Here is a 15,713-nt window from a genome sequence, read left to right as displayed (position 1 = left end):
CTTTCCATTAATATTTTGCGTCCGTTAAACAGTGAATAGCTGAAGCCTATGTCTTTCAACACTGTACGCAATGAAAATTTGCTCCCTTTAAAAAGATCATCTTTCTGAAGCGACACCTGTAATTTAGATAGTGGGATGTTCCCTTCTCTTATAATAGCTGTATATATGACGACGAATAGCGTCTTTCTGAAAATCGTCCAAAGCTGTTACCTGCTTATTTCTCGGTCGCTTCTTTCCTGGTGTGTGCAGCTTTGTTGTGCCACTCTCGTCACAATCTACACTATACTGTTCTTTCCCTATCTTTACAACAGTGTTCTTACTTATTTTCAATGCTGCTGCAGTTCTCTTCACAACCTGAACAACAGGAATTAAGGGCCCACCTTTGTCCTTTTCTTTCTCAAAGTAATCCCTCACAGAGCACACGAATTCAAGGGCCTGGGTGTGTAGCACACTTTTCTTCCTCCATTTCACTTCTTGTGTTGGGCTGGTACTACCTGCCGCACTAGACATTGTTTACAACGAAACATAAAGAAACACTAAAAACAACAAAAACGAAATAAACTGCGAATTCAACTTCAGAAAAACGACGAACGACCGCACCGCCTGCACGTGAGACACTGGTAAGTTTCATAAGCACGCGCGACCGGGTTTCAGAGCGGCAACGTGGCCCTTGCTACCTGCTCAGTCAGGCCGTCATTGGCTGCCTGCCTGCGGTCGCTAGGCAACGGAAAGACGCTACCGAGCTGTCAATACCAAAGACTCGTCTCCCAGACTATACCTGAACATAAAAAAAAACCTACAACTAAATAGCACACATTTGCTTTCGCTGTTATGAAAAACAGTGGAATGTCATTGATGTGTTGGCAGAAGAGCCAACACCGTGTTGCTAGAGGAGGCCGAAATGCATGCGTTTAAGCTCACACAGACTGGCGTGAGGTCTGGAACAATTAAAGGAGTTGAGTCTACTAAATAAAGTACGGAGTTGCTTGAATACTTAACTTTAATCCATAATTGGAGAACATCGCTCTTGATGATAAATTAATTATAATCTCAATATAAACTGGTAATGGCGCCTTGCTAGGTTGTAGCAAATGACATAGCTGAAGGCTATGCTAACTATCGTCTCGGCAAATGAGAGCGTATTTGTCATTGATCCATCTGTGGCAAACTCTGCTGTACAACTGGGGCGAGTGCTAGGAAGTGTCTCTAGACCTGCTGTGTGGCGGTGCTCGGTCTGCAATCACTGACAGTTGCGACACGCGGGTCTGACGTATACTAGCGGACCGCGGCTGATTTAAGGGCTACCACCTAGCAAGTGTGGTGTCTGGCGGTGACACCACAGTCATACTTAGTGGTTTTATGTTGCATCAAGCAAGCATACTGTCCCATACTTTCTTAATAATTCCACTTCCCACGCACCTCTGCACAAGGTCTAAAATAGATATTGCCACCTGACAACTTTCTTCCACTCACTAACTTTCATCTGCAGAGCATCCTGATCAATTGTTGTCTTTTTCATTTTCAATATAGCATTATACATATGATTATACATTGTTTTATCTGAGGGATAAAACATTACATTGTCACGATCTGGCATGGTGGTTGCACTGAAATTTGTCTTGACAAAATTGTCAAGATGTAATTTGATTACCGGTGCCGATCTTGTTGCTTCTTTAACAACATTTCCTATTTCATTTGCTAGCATAGGGTGTATTTCTGCAGTAACTTTGACACTTTGTGTACTGTGTGTGTGTGTGTGTGTGTGTGTGTGTGTGTGTGTGTGTGTGTGTGAGCCTACTGGTGAAGCAACCACATGAAATCTAAGAAAGCTTGTGGGCTGATTTGGGGACACCAAAGCCTCTCTCAAGCTTTCCAAAACCTGTAACACAATAGACTTAATTATAGCAGATAAGTGCTAATGGTCTCAAACTGAATGTAGACAACCACTGATTAAAAAATATATTAAAGTATGTTAAAGTTTACTCACCTTTTTCTTAATATTAGGATGAGCCCCCTCTGACTCAATTGAATATCCAGGGTATACCCGGATACATTTAACAGAGAATGTAGCTGGGCAACCACTTTTGTCTGTAACAGTCTCTTCCTGGGGTTCATATGGTCAACCTTGAAGTAAAAACAAAAAATTAAACATTTTATTGATTCTGGTCAATGTGGTTTAAATGTTTTTTCCTCCTTACAGTGCTTTCAAAACTGCTCCAGTGTAAACAAACTAAAAAACCATCTACACAGTTAGAAATGACTGGTCTATGACATAGCTACAAACTGTGTGAATAAAACAATTGACTCCAGCATAACAACTAAGGCTGAATCTACACTCGGCTCCTTGATGAAACCAATAAAAACAGCAACTCAAAGGTACAAAAAAGCCTACTCGAACAGACTGCTGCTAATCATGGAAGGTATTAAAACAGGTTTAGCATAGAACATTCATGCAGGATACGTGCTCAGGTAGTTTGCTTGCAATGCATTGCTTCCACAATACAGTTAAGGGGTACAGCCACTAACATTTTGGCTAGCACTAAGGTATTACCTAAAGTCATTCCACCCACTTTGACCTGTGGTGTCACCAAGATGACACGATACCCTTACTTCAACTGTATATGGCTCAAGTGAATCACTTGATACCATGAACCCAAATCCAACTCCAAAACCAATATTACAAATTTTACTTTACTTTTATTGCATCTAAAATGAAGTCCACAGCACCAAACACCAACACAGACATTGTTATGTCAGTTATCAAAACTTGTCCTATCTAAAATGAAGTCCACAGCACAACAAACCAAAACTCAATCACATAACTAATATCAAAAAGTTAACAGCAATACCTGCAGTACCTACCACCTGAAATCCAACATTACCAAACACTAACAAGAAAACCCAAGAAATTCTTAAAATCCTGCATAATCACCAATTTTAATATATACGAGGATGGATCGAAAAGTAAGTTGCAGTTCCACATTATGGCCATTTATTAAACCACATATACAAATGCTACATGTCTGACACACTCAACTACACCATCAAATGACTAATAAAATACGTAAACAACTCTGAAACAAACATCCAACAAGTGTGCACCATCAAATACTGTAACATGCTAGCTACAAACATAATCCAGCTCAAAAGCTCTGCACCACCATGACATTGACAATTACACCATTAATCAATGCACTTGGGTCTAATCCCAACTTTTGGTTGACCTCGCTTAAGTTAACCACACGGGCCAGCATCTGCTGTGAACTAAGAGAACATCTCAAAGTGAAGCTCTACCCAAATCAACCACAAAAGTACGAGGGCCGTTCAGAAAGTAACCTCCGGTTGATTTAAAAAAATACACCAAGTTCAATAAAAATATTTTAATATATACATCTTACAACTACATCTTTGCACTATTTTTCTACATAGTCTCCATAGCGATTGAGGCACTTATCGTATCTCTTCACAAGCTTTGAAATTCCTTCTGCATAAAAATCACCCGCTTGTGCCTGGAGCCAGCCTGTGACCGCATCTTTGAGCTCTTCGTCGTCATCAAACTGCTGTGACCCGAGCCATTTCTTCAAATGCATAAAGAGGTGATAATCACTTGGCGCCAGGTCTGGGCTGTAAGGTGGATGGTTGATAATGTCCCACTTGAAGGACTCAAGAAGGGCCGTTGTTCTGCGAGCAGAGTGAGGACGGGCGTTATCGTGCAAAAAAACGATACCGGAAGTCAGCATACCACGGCGTTTGTTCTGTATAGCCCGTCGTAACTTTTTTATTGTTTTACAGTACACGTCTTGATTAATGGTCGTACCACGTTCCATGAATTCAACCAACAACACCCCTTTGGCATCCCAAAACACCGTTGCCATCAGTTTTCTGGCAGAAAAATCTTGCGAGGCTTTTCTTGGTTTGGTAGGCGAATTTGAATGTGCCCACATCTTTGATTGTTCTTTTGTCTCAGGGTTCACGTACTTAATCCAGGTTTCGTCACCGGTCACCATTCTGTTTAACAATGGTTCTCCTTCGTCCTCATAACGTGACAGAAAGTCTTAATGCAGAGGCCATTCTTTGAGTTTTGTGGTGGTCGGTAAGAATTTTGGGCACCCATCGTGCACAGAACTTACGGTAACCCAATCTTGCTGTCACTATCTCGTACAAGAGAGTCTTAGAAATCTGTGGAAAACCAGTAGACAACTCCGACATTGAGAAACGTCGATTTTCACGAAGTTTTGCATCAACTGTCTGAACGAGTTCGTCAGTCACCAATGATGGTCTACCACTCCTCTCTTCATCATGAACGTTTTCTCGTCCACTTTTAAATAAACGTACCCATTCACGGACAACTCCTTCACTCATAACTCTTGGTCCGTACACGGCACAAAGCTGCTGCAGAATATCCTTTGGCTGTAAAAAACCTTACGACAGCACGCACTTCACATTTGGCGGGGTTTTCTATTGCAGCACACATTTCAAACTGCCACAAAAACTAAACTAGCGCAGGTACGACGTTCACTCGACCACGGCTTGATGCCGACTGACCTGTTGAGTGCGTGAACGCACAGATGGCGTCGCTACTCCCCCCACAACCCGCACTGTGACCAATCGGAGGTTACTTTCTGAACCGCCCTTGTACATTAGCTTGGACCTCATTGATAAGAGTATTTCAGCAACATATTCAACATAATGCAAAATAAGGCAAAGACAGACTAAATACACACACAACTACTTTTCCACTGTGGAGGAAATACAGTGGCTTAAAGATGCCAGGGCCATATTTACTAAAGGGGTGTCTAGACAGAACATATGATTCCTTATATTTAACCAACAGGCCTAAACATTAACTTGAGACTAGATTTAACCAACTACAACTTAACAGGAAAAAACAATGCCATAATGTGAGTCAGCATATTATCAAATGAAGAAAACAGTAATAAATTTTTGTAACAGATGTTAGCTAAAACAAGACCTATATATTACAGTAATTTTGAAGAATCCATGCACGGGGCTACATATTGATACTCTCGCCAAAGTCACACTTTATCATCAGTGTTTTCAATTTTTAAAAGATCACAGAAGGTAGGGTACTCTCCACTTACATCCTAACTTCTCCCATGAAAAATTTTTGTTCCCTCTCCTTAAAAATTAAAAACAATCTGCGACATTGGCTGAATTATTGATATGTAGCCCCACACATGAATTCTTCAAAATTACCTATATTACTGAAGTAATTACACAGTTGAGTAGCCTACTATTTCAATTTATATGCAAATTACAAAAGTATTTGTTGTTAATTACCAGTGTTTAATATTGTTAATTCACCTGTTTTGAAATATGGTACATTTAATTAAGCACAATATATTGACAGTGATAAGAGCAAGTCAAAAATATCACTGTATTGTGATGATGTCTTAAGAATATTTGTTTGTTTTGTAGTACATTTTGATTTCATCCATTATATAAAAAAGATTATTTTATAGCAGACAATATTTAATAATAGGACTACCCACAAAAATCAGCTTCCAGCATAATTGCAATCTTAATTCTTGCAACCTAATAATGCAAGATAATAAATGCTACTGGTATGCATACTTTTCTTAGGTTGTACTATAAGCTATCGGTTAACAGGGTCTACTACTAGGCAGATGAAACATAGCATGATGTTACAAACCAGGTGATCTGGAACAGGAAACCCTTTCTTTTCTTTGTAGTACTTCGGGCCAAGAATACATTCCCGGTGACTTCCATTTTCCACTGAGAAAGGATATCTGAAAAATCGGATATCCATGCTCCCACTCTTAAGTCTGAAGAAAAATTTTGGACAACCTGCAAAATCAGAAATAAGTGGTTGGAAAACTGGACAAAACTATGAATATTTACTTCATTATGGGTAACTAATTATCTTCTTAAACAAGAAAACATTAAGTATTCAATTTGCATGTTTTCATGACTACATGGTACGATATGAGAACAATATACTATTTTAACCTTATTTCTAAATTGTAACACAGTTCATCAAAACTAAAATAAAATGAGACACTTAGTCACTTACTCCGTGACGCATCTGAAGATTTTGGCTGCTGAGTGCTTCTTCTCACGGAGTACGAATAACCGACGCACTTCAGCTGGGTCAGAAGTACATCAGTTTCTGCTTGAGATTCACAATAACCACACAATTGCCCGTCGTCATCGATGGTGAACTCTCAGCTTTTCTCTCATTAGTCTCTCGAATGCTGAACACAAAATTAGATGAGAAAATGAAAAACAGCGCAAAGGACACACAGCACAATACACGATTTAAACGCAAGGAATGCAAAACACATTTAAACGAATGGCGCAGAGCACAGCGCTACCCTGTCACAACCTCTCGAAAGTTCATAAAAGTCGAATAGTCGATATACGGTTTCTATCATTTTCGATGTAGCATGTATACGTCATAATGACGTCACATCGTATCAAAGTCTGGTGAACATAGCATCCTCCATTTTCCCGCCAAAAGCCGCCATCTTGGATCACGTCATGTGCTGTTGCCAAGTCTACATGCCGCCATCTTGAATGACGTCATCGCTGCCATCTTGAGTAAATTTGGCAACAATGCAGTGGCCTCACACTCTTAGTCCCACTACTACTGGTTCTTTATACATTTTAGTTTATGTTGTTACTATTGAACCTGTGTGACCATCTGCTCGCATTAACTTAGGGAACTATACTTGACTTTGTGTTCTGGCTGCTCATATACCCGGCCCATAAGAAATGGTGTCTATATTGTGACCCTTATTTGATTAACTTGGTAAACAAATTAATTATTTTAGAAATGTGCGCAATGTAAACTGGTGAGAGTTTCTCTAAGATAACACGTTATGTGGTGGTTGAACTCAAAGCTGTCACTCTAGCAGCTGGTAGCCTGTCTAAATTCAAATTGCAGATTACTGAAACTTGAGAATTGACCACTTTATCGGACTTTGTACTGTATCGCATCCCAGATGCAAATTGGCTGTTGACTAGTGTTATAGGTGTGTAGCTGAATGGCTGGATTGCTTTCTTTCCCGGTTTTGGGGATGGGGATGACGATGGTGTCTTTTCATGCCCATGGGTATAGCTTTGTCTTCAGGATTCTGTTGAAGGCCTTCGCCAGGACTGCGGCTGCTTCTGCTGGCATTTTTGTCATCTGGTTTGTGACTAGGTCTTCTCCACCCACTTTTCTCTGGTTCAAGTGTTTCAGTTGTTGTCTGTCTCCCGTGGTGATATTTTTTCTCTTTGGTCATCTTCTACTGCAGCTAGAAACTGCAGCAGGCGGTTAATCTGTTGTGATGTATTCTGGATCCCTGGGGTCGTCGTTTGGCGTGAGATTCTGGGCGAATATATCTTTTAGTGCATCTGCTTTTCCATTTGGCTTGCAGATATCGTTGTTGGCTACTAGTAGCGGGAGTATTCTCTGGTGGTGGTGAAGGAGATTGTTGGTGGTGCTCCAGGCTGATCCATCATCTATTCTGAGCGCAGATATCCTGTCAGACCAGGTTTGAATTCTGTAGGCTTCTACTGTCGCTTTGATATCGCGCTGCAACTGGTTTACTTGTCTCTCGGTTGCCGGGTTTGTCCTCCTCCTCTTTTTTCGTAGTGCCGCTGCGGTAGTGGCGTCTACAGCCTTCTCCATTATGTAGCGGATTGTTTCTTCAGCTCCTGTGTCCGAATCAGGGGATGTTATGAGGTCTTCTGTTACCTGCTGTGTGTAGTTCTGCCGTCAGATGCCGTGAAGGTCTAGTCTGTTTTCTGGTGAAGTGATGCCTTGTAGGGCAATTCCAAAAATGACTGGTTTGTGGTCTGATGCCAGCTATTTGCATGTTGTGGCATTGATGGCTAGTGGCAGCCCTCTGACCTTTGCAATATCCAGTATATCTGGATTATAGTTTTTCGGGCGTTTGCTTCCAATGTCCTGAGGTGTGGGAGTTTGATGGGATGGTACGGTGCGATCTCTTTATGTACATGGCCGTTCTTCCTCTGTAGGTGGACGATCTTTCCGGTGGCATTTGTACTTCGGAACTCCTATTCTAATATTTTAGGAATGTTCCACATAGGAGGCATATGTCTATGGCTTCGTCATATATACAATTTGACGAAATTCTCCTGCTTGGTGTGGCAACCCATTGGTGTTCCACGTAGCGACTTTGACATTCTATGAGTCTGTTTGCCATGTTGGTTTCGTGAGGCTGTTTTTGTGTTCGCCATGTAGGTTCTCGGCTTCTCTGCCACTGTATTTTTAAAACAGTAATTTTTTGTTGTATCTTCATGATTTTGTGTACTCGTGCATGGGGGTTATAATTGGATACTGTGGAGGAATAATGGTGCTCTTAGGAGTATCTTGTGTTGGTTGAGACTGGATCAACTGAATAAACATCTCAGTGTTGTCCTTGCCAGACGGCCAGAAACTGGGATCTGAAACTGGACTAGTATTTTCTTGCTATTTAGTACTTAATACGTATGTAGTAATATTTGCCCGACATGCTCCTATGAGGTACACACATCTTCCAAATGTTGAGAATAAGATATGACCATGTATTAATGTATCAGTGACAAATTTTATACAAAGCCATATTACATAAACACCTACTAAACCTGAACTGATTCTGCCCACCATTGAAAACCATCCCCACAGTCAGGTGGCTATATTTTCTTCAGTCATAGTATCAATTCCTTCTTTAGTGAGAATTTTAGTTATATCTATATTTTGTAAGTTAACATTAGCACCAATAGATCCCTGTACTATAATATTCTCAATGGCTGCTTTCTCAGATGGATGAAGTAACTGCATCCTCATCTTCACTAAATCAGATCTAGTATATAGACCAGCAGTCATGAGGGAATAAGGAGAGATGTATTCCCAAGACCCCTCAGTTAATGGTGATAAGGTGGTTGGCTCCTTAGTTATTCTTAGGTCAGGAGATAACAAATACCATGCATTGTTTAAGAAATATAGTGGTGATAACATAGGATCACATCCTACCTCTGTTGCATGTCTTTGAAGTAGTCTAGTTGGAGGTGCCATAAACCATGATTGATTCTTGTATGTTACAGGCATCTCTTGATAACATAGAGATGTCTTTCTTAAACTAACCACTACTGGTTGGCATTGTGCGAGATGTATAGCTTCACCCATAAGTGCGGCAGTATATCCTGCTGATTCTTTATATGCATAAGCAAATTCCACAGGATTGATCATAGCTACAGACAAGAGTGTCGCTAGAGATAGTCTTTCAGGTACGCCTTCCGTATTCTAACTCTTGGTACATCTCAGTTAATGTTTTACCATATGTTCTGTCTAAGTAAACAAACTTAGTATTAATGTACAGCATCATGTCAATATCATGTGGACTTGCAGGCTTGAATGGTAGCTTTACAGACCTATCATTTGGTATATAAAATACCAATTGGGGATGCTCTGTACTTACCATCCACAGACATTTGGTATAGACACAAATTTGTCTTAATGATATAAGTCTGTCATCAGATTGTATGGAGTACACCATGCTATTTCCCCTATCCAGTGATTGAGATGTCTGTTTTATAATACGTCCCTGATATATAGTAACATGATTACTTTGTCTGCATAAAGATAGACAGGCTCCCACACAGTTCCTCCTTTCCCGTAATCCATACAATAGTACTCGGAAAACTTACATAGTTGACCTGTTGGCAAATGCACTATATCCTGGTTGTTTGTGTCTGTGTATTGATCACTGAATCTTATAGTTATCTGACCTTGTATGATAACATTATCCCATGAACCAAATGGATCTGTATACTGGCCACCTACACAGCTCCCATTTACCTCTATTTTTTTTCTCCTAGTGTGATTGGCAATGTCATGGAGGAGTTGTATTTAATGCCTGATACAACTGTACCATAAGGAGTTGTGTATACAAGGCACTCGTGCCAGTTTCTGCATCCTGTTGATCCAAGCTTGTCTATATAGGATACATATACATTTCGTACAGCTGATACATGAGATGACATACCACAATATACTATGGTACATATTCTGGTATAAATGTCACTGATCTGTAGGAGCTGACAAATACCTCATCTGACTGAACATTTCTCATAGTATGTTAGCAATGACCAACAGACTGCAAAGATATTGTACTTACGTTAATTCTACTATCTGCTCAGTCACAGGTGATAATGCAAGAAGCATAGTGTGCTTGATATAGCAGTATTAGAAAGAGTCATCTCAATTACCATTACCAAAATAAACAGATAAGAAACACATTTGCACAGTAAACAGGATATAACAAAGAAAAATAATATGAGAATAATACCCTATATAAATATGAGATATTTTATAGGAATCGAACTTTGTACTATTGATCTGGGACTGCGACGTCAATTTCAATGGCCATTTATAGTTGCAAAGATCAATAAAGCTATACATAGAATTGTCCGGTAAACGGGATGTGGCTAGTACTGGAATAAAACTTGTAACTTTGCAATGTAAATTTTCAGGTGTATTTTTACGATAAAGACAACAGTTAATACTGCCAAGTCTGTACTAAGTGACTACACAATGTAAATTTCCCACGCACACCACAATCGCACACGTAGCCAGTTTATGGTATTTACACCCGTTACCGAAGTTAAGAGTTCACTGTATCGTTTAGTTATGAAAATGCCCTCTCAAATGTTGTGCACTCTGCTCTACACGTAATACCTGTTAGTCTTAGATCGCGCAACACGCCATGTGGTTTTAACTAACAGTCAAAAGCAATAATTTTGATATTCCGTCTGAAATTCCACGCGGCTTCCACTATACGGTTCACTTAAATACACTTTGTACTACTTCGCGAACTCGTAATTAGCATTTTTCTGCCATTTTACAGTACTTTCGTCGGAGCTGCTTCCAATGAGATGTTACTAGTTTGAACCCTCAGCCCCGACTTGCTTAGATCACACCAAAGGCTTTGTTTCCAGTATAGATTGGCGCGAGCCTGCATTTTTCTGATTGGCTGATATCACAAACAGAAAATCAGGTTGCAGTATTATCCCGCACTAACCCGCGCTTTACTTCAATGACCAATCATAGTAACACATTTCTTTCTATGGCAATTGCTAAATAAATAAATTTAGAAAAGTATCAAATATAAAATTACTCCATCTGAAATTATCGATTAATTTGTGTTATACTCAAGATTTATTAGTAGTACCATAAACTGACTGCACATTTAATTATAGTAAATCCCCTGTATATAATAATATAATTTCCCTCTTTCCTGATGAGGCAACAGTTTGTTGCGAAAGCTTGAATTTCATGTGTGTTTGTGTGTCTATCGACCTGCCAGCACTTTCGTTCAGTAAGTCACATCATCTGTGTTTATAAATCCCCTATATAGTTTCACTGGTACTTCGTGAATAAACAAAACAATTTTCATTTACTTCTGTTCTTCTTCACTTATACAACACTCACACTGCTAATTACTACAATATAAAACAATTATAATTATGCAAATGCATTAAATATTAGTCAAACATAACTTTACAACATTGTTTTGACTAAGACTGCTAGCACTGCCCATAAACTGCTGACCTCTGCCGCCTACTAGTACAACTACGTGCAGCTCTATAACTCAGGTCCATGTCAGCTGGTGACATCTGTCGATGACTCGTGCCTATAACGATATCGTCCTAACAAGTGACAGGAGCGATGCAAAGGCACTACGCCTCAGTCTGTGCTCTGAACTGTGGTTTTCTTTATCATTCTTAGTCTCTGATTCATGCGCTGAGAGATAAATATAAAAAGACTGGGAGGAAATATTTTCTAAAGATGTCTAGTTCTGAAGCACTCCTATCCAATTTTGCTAATACAACTGGAATTACCATGTTTGGCATAGTCTTTCGAGATCTGAACATTGCATCTACCTTTGACCACAACACTACATTGTTATTTGAACCTCCGACGTATGAAACCTCTTTTTTGTCTTGGTCACTGTCATCAGAATCACTCGTGTTAGAAGCACTGCTGCTATGACGTTAGAAGCGCTGCTGCTATCATGTGATTTAGAACTGCAAGAGAAGTCAGGATCGTCAAGTCGTCATTGTCTTCACCAAGCCACTGCAAGATAAGTTTATCCATATCGGAAGCCATCTTTGATTGAGTCCTGCGTCATTGTTTCTGAAATAATAAAGAATATAAAAACTATTATAGTTTGTTTCCTTTATATTGAGAACTGATGAGGCAATGATGTCCCAAGAAAATGTACTGAGACATTCTGGCACCGTTTCTTCTGCTTGTGGCAAGTCTGGGACAGGCGATTCCTATCCGACAAGAGGAATCTGCGTTCCCGATAGTTCTTCCAGTGGAGGTGGCGGATCACAGCTGTTGATTGCACTGGTAGAGGGGATTGTCTAAGGAGTGGAATCTCAACCAGTAATTGTTCAGAGTCATACGTGGAATATTGAAGTACATGGATGCTTTTGACACTGCACTCGCCTCTAATTGCTAATAGAGCAGCATTTATTACTTCAGGAGTGTAAGAGCCTCTATCGGTCTTCTTTTTATAATTGCGGACCTTTTTACGTCTGGAAAAAAAATACAATTAACCATTTGAAAAGGGGCTATTTGGCAGAATTTCTTACACAACAAACATATTTAAAGTAATAATACCAGATGTTCTAGGCCAGGGCACGTTTTCCAATGAGACACGTTGAAAGTTTCCCGTATGGTTATGTATCGTTACCTTTGTATCTCTTTTCCTTCTATCTCTGCTAGAGTGTGCCAGACGTGTGTGTGGCCAAGGCGCCTCATTTACACGTACTTGCGCGCTTGGTTCAATGCTCGGAAGGATTGAATTTAAGGGGGCCGGCCCGACGTCCAGTTATGTTAAAAGTGCGCAACGGATAATGTGGGGGAAGGCTCAAGCAACCAATTGGGCAAGTAAGTAAATGCCATGCTCTAATATGATCTATAAGGACTTCACTTTGTTGATAACATTGCTATGTACACAGGACTGGGGTTTGTAATGACCACGAAATCCATGACATCAAGTTTATAAGACATTTATTATCTATATTCCCAGAAACTTTACAAACTTAATAATTGCATCAAACAAAGCCAAGTCAAATAACTTCTAGTTTTGTCTCGTGCTGAAGGTGCTTGAACTAACAGGCATCTCGTTGCTACTTAAGCACTGGGAATGAGGATGGAACTACATTGCTGCCCTTGTGGTTCGTCTGCTGGGACAGTGACCGAAATTTGCACCCAAGATTACTACTTGGACCGAGTAACAAATATTTTTGGTGGGAAAACGGGGAACAAAGCAGACACAAACGTCTCCCATATACACAAAAGAAAAAAAATTCTTAAAAAACAAAACATCCTGTGAAACATGGCACACACAAATAAACAATCAACAGCACACGCAAGCATACTCGCCTTAACTAATTTCCAAGAACGAACTGGTAGCTCGCTGGCAGTGCAATTAAACACCATGTGGGTTACCCATACAAACAGCTAATTTCTTTGTACTCGCGCCTCCGTTCGTTCTTGCTTTCCATTCTATACATTCATTCACACGCTGAACCTATTCTTTATCAAAGTGGTTAGTATGTGCTGCTTGCAAATGAAGGTTAAAAGGATCTGTGAACAAAATTTGAGACGGCCTAAAATTACATCACATGCTCGGAATCCTAAGTAACTCACACGAAACAAACTCATCTCCTACCAGGTTTCACACAGAATAGTCATCTAAATTATTCATCAGCCGTTATGACCACGTGTTAACTAGGCGGGGTGAGGCCCCAGGTTACTTTAACATTGCAAAACGCTGCTTCTAAAAGTGAAACTACACGATATTTATTTATTTATTTATTTATTTTAGGGCTATTGCTACTCTCGTGTGCTGAAGGCACCAAGTGATCGCAGCACTATAAATGGATAATACGAGCCCCCATGCACACCTCTGGAAATGAAACCTACCTGGAAACTTTAATTGTACAGGCAAAATTTCAATTCAGTTCTGAAAAAGAGCGGATTAATAACAGTGCAACACACAATACCTCTGCCCACAGTGAAATTGGTGGCAAAGACGGTCAGTTCAGATGCCACCCCAAGAGTGACTATCATGGCGGCTCTCAACGGCCGTTTCCCTTACTAGGAGGGGAGGGGGACCTGTTACCAGTCCTAAACTACCCCCTGGCAAACAGGTGCATCATCACTGTGTTTACTCCAGGCTCAGGTTGTCACTAAGCCGACCTACAAGGTGACCACATCTCTGCCTTGGCACTACCAGCAGACGCAAGGCTACGTAGAGGGATTGAGGAAAGGAAGTGCATTTATGTAATTATGAATTAAATAAACTGGTAGTCCACTTCTTCACCCGAATTAAACTAAAAAAATGTTGAAAGTATATTCAATATATTGCAACAAAAAAAACTAATTGTAAAGAGATAGAACAAACTCTTCCCTCTCAACGTGCAGGAATATATTCCCCCATATGCTATGTCAAGTGATAGAGGACTTAGGGTCTTCAGCTAAGGATTTTTCAAAGGATGAGCATGTGGTGGTGGTTGGTGGGGGTTGGAAACAGTTTGGACAAGACTGGGGCATAAATTATAGGTGGTGACCTGGGCAAGACAGTTTCCCTGACTCGTGACAGAAATGCACACTTTGATGAGCTGTTCCAGTGTCATGATCAGCTTCACCTATATATGGAGCTTTGAGGCACATTAATGTGGGTTTACAGAAGGCACTGATGGCAGTCAACTTGACTCGTGTTGCTGTCATGCCAGTTGGTAAGATCGGTAGATGGTGTCACTTGACGTGGCCTACACCTAAGCAGGATTAGGAAGAGAAGATTGCTACAGTAGATTCATCAAAGTATATGGTGTGTATCTAGGGCCTATCATGGTGAAATAGCCTAATTGCTGTCATACATAGAAGTAGATCTTCTTTATGATAAATGGAGATGATTCCCCCAACTTCAGAGTATCTTTAGAGTAACTTCTGAACTCAAAATTCTGAGAATATCAGGTCCTCTGCTCTTGAAGCAGCCTGAGGGGCCCAATTCGCCATCAGTGTCGAGCTCTGAATGTTTTGGACTTCCCTCATTAGTTCACAAGATGGCATAGTCCGGACTGCAAGTAAACACTGCATTGGAGTTCTACTGTTTAGAAAGAATATACTTAAAACTACTATTCTGCTGACTCCACAACTACCACCTTAGAAACTGTATAAGCCTAATGTCAGTAAATTGGAAAATTTGAGTTAGGGTATCTTCACATATTAGACAGGCAGTCATCAGATGAAACACTATTACTTCTACAAATAGGGTTACTTCTTTAAAACAAACTGTTACATACCTGATGTGCTGCTCACTCAGCTTCAAGGGATGTTTATTTTTGCCCCGAGCTGCTAATATTGCAAATTGAGACTGTTCCCATTCTGCTGTTGAGGGGGTGTAATCTGGACTGTAAGTAAATTTTAAATTAGAATATAGCCACACTACACTGCTATTTGATAGCAACATTCTAACTATAACCTAATCTGTCATTGTTACTGAATATTAGGTCATTGGAGCAATACCACAGACATTAGATATGATGGGTCCCATTGTGATTGTTACCTGTGCCGTGCAGCACATTTGATACGGTGTAACCATGCTGCACAGAAACAATGTGGTTCATGTCCAATCCGGTAAATAAATTTTACATTATAGTGCAGA

At 40.2% G+C, this 15,713-nt stretch overlaps 1 long non-coding RNA gene across 1 annotated transcript in view; it reads left to right on the top strand.

Annotated features, from left to right (window-relative positions):
- LOC126215341 (uncharacterized) overlaps nt 1–5,887 on the top strand; it is a 33,999-nt gene extending 28,112 nt beyond the window's left edge. Inside the window, exon 3 of the long non-coding RNA XR_007542124.1 lies at nt 5,715–5,887. This is a non-coding gene — a long non-coding RNA (uncharacterized LOC126215341). The remainder of the gene's footprint in view (nt 1–5,714) is intronic.
- The last annotated feature ends 9,826 nt before the right edge of the window (nt 5,888–15,713 follow it).

Source organism: Schistocerca nitens, chromosome 12, assembly GCF_023898315.1.
Source record: "Schistocerca nitens isolate TAMUIC-IGC-003100 chromosome 12, iqSchNite1.1, whole genome shotgun sequence".
Lineage (NCBI taxonomy): Eukaryota > Metazoa > Arthropoda > Insecta > Orthoptera > Acrididae > Schistocerca > Schistocerca nitens.
Note: the sequence above shows the minus strand (reverse complement) of the source record. Positions and strands in the feature narration are given on the sequence as shown.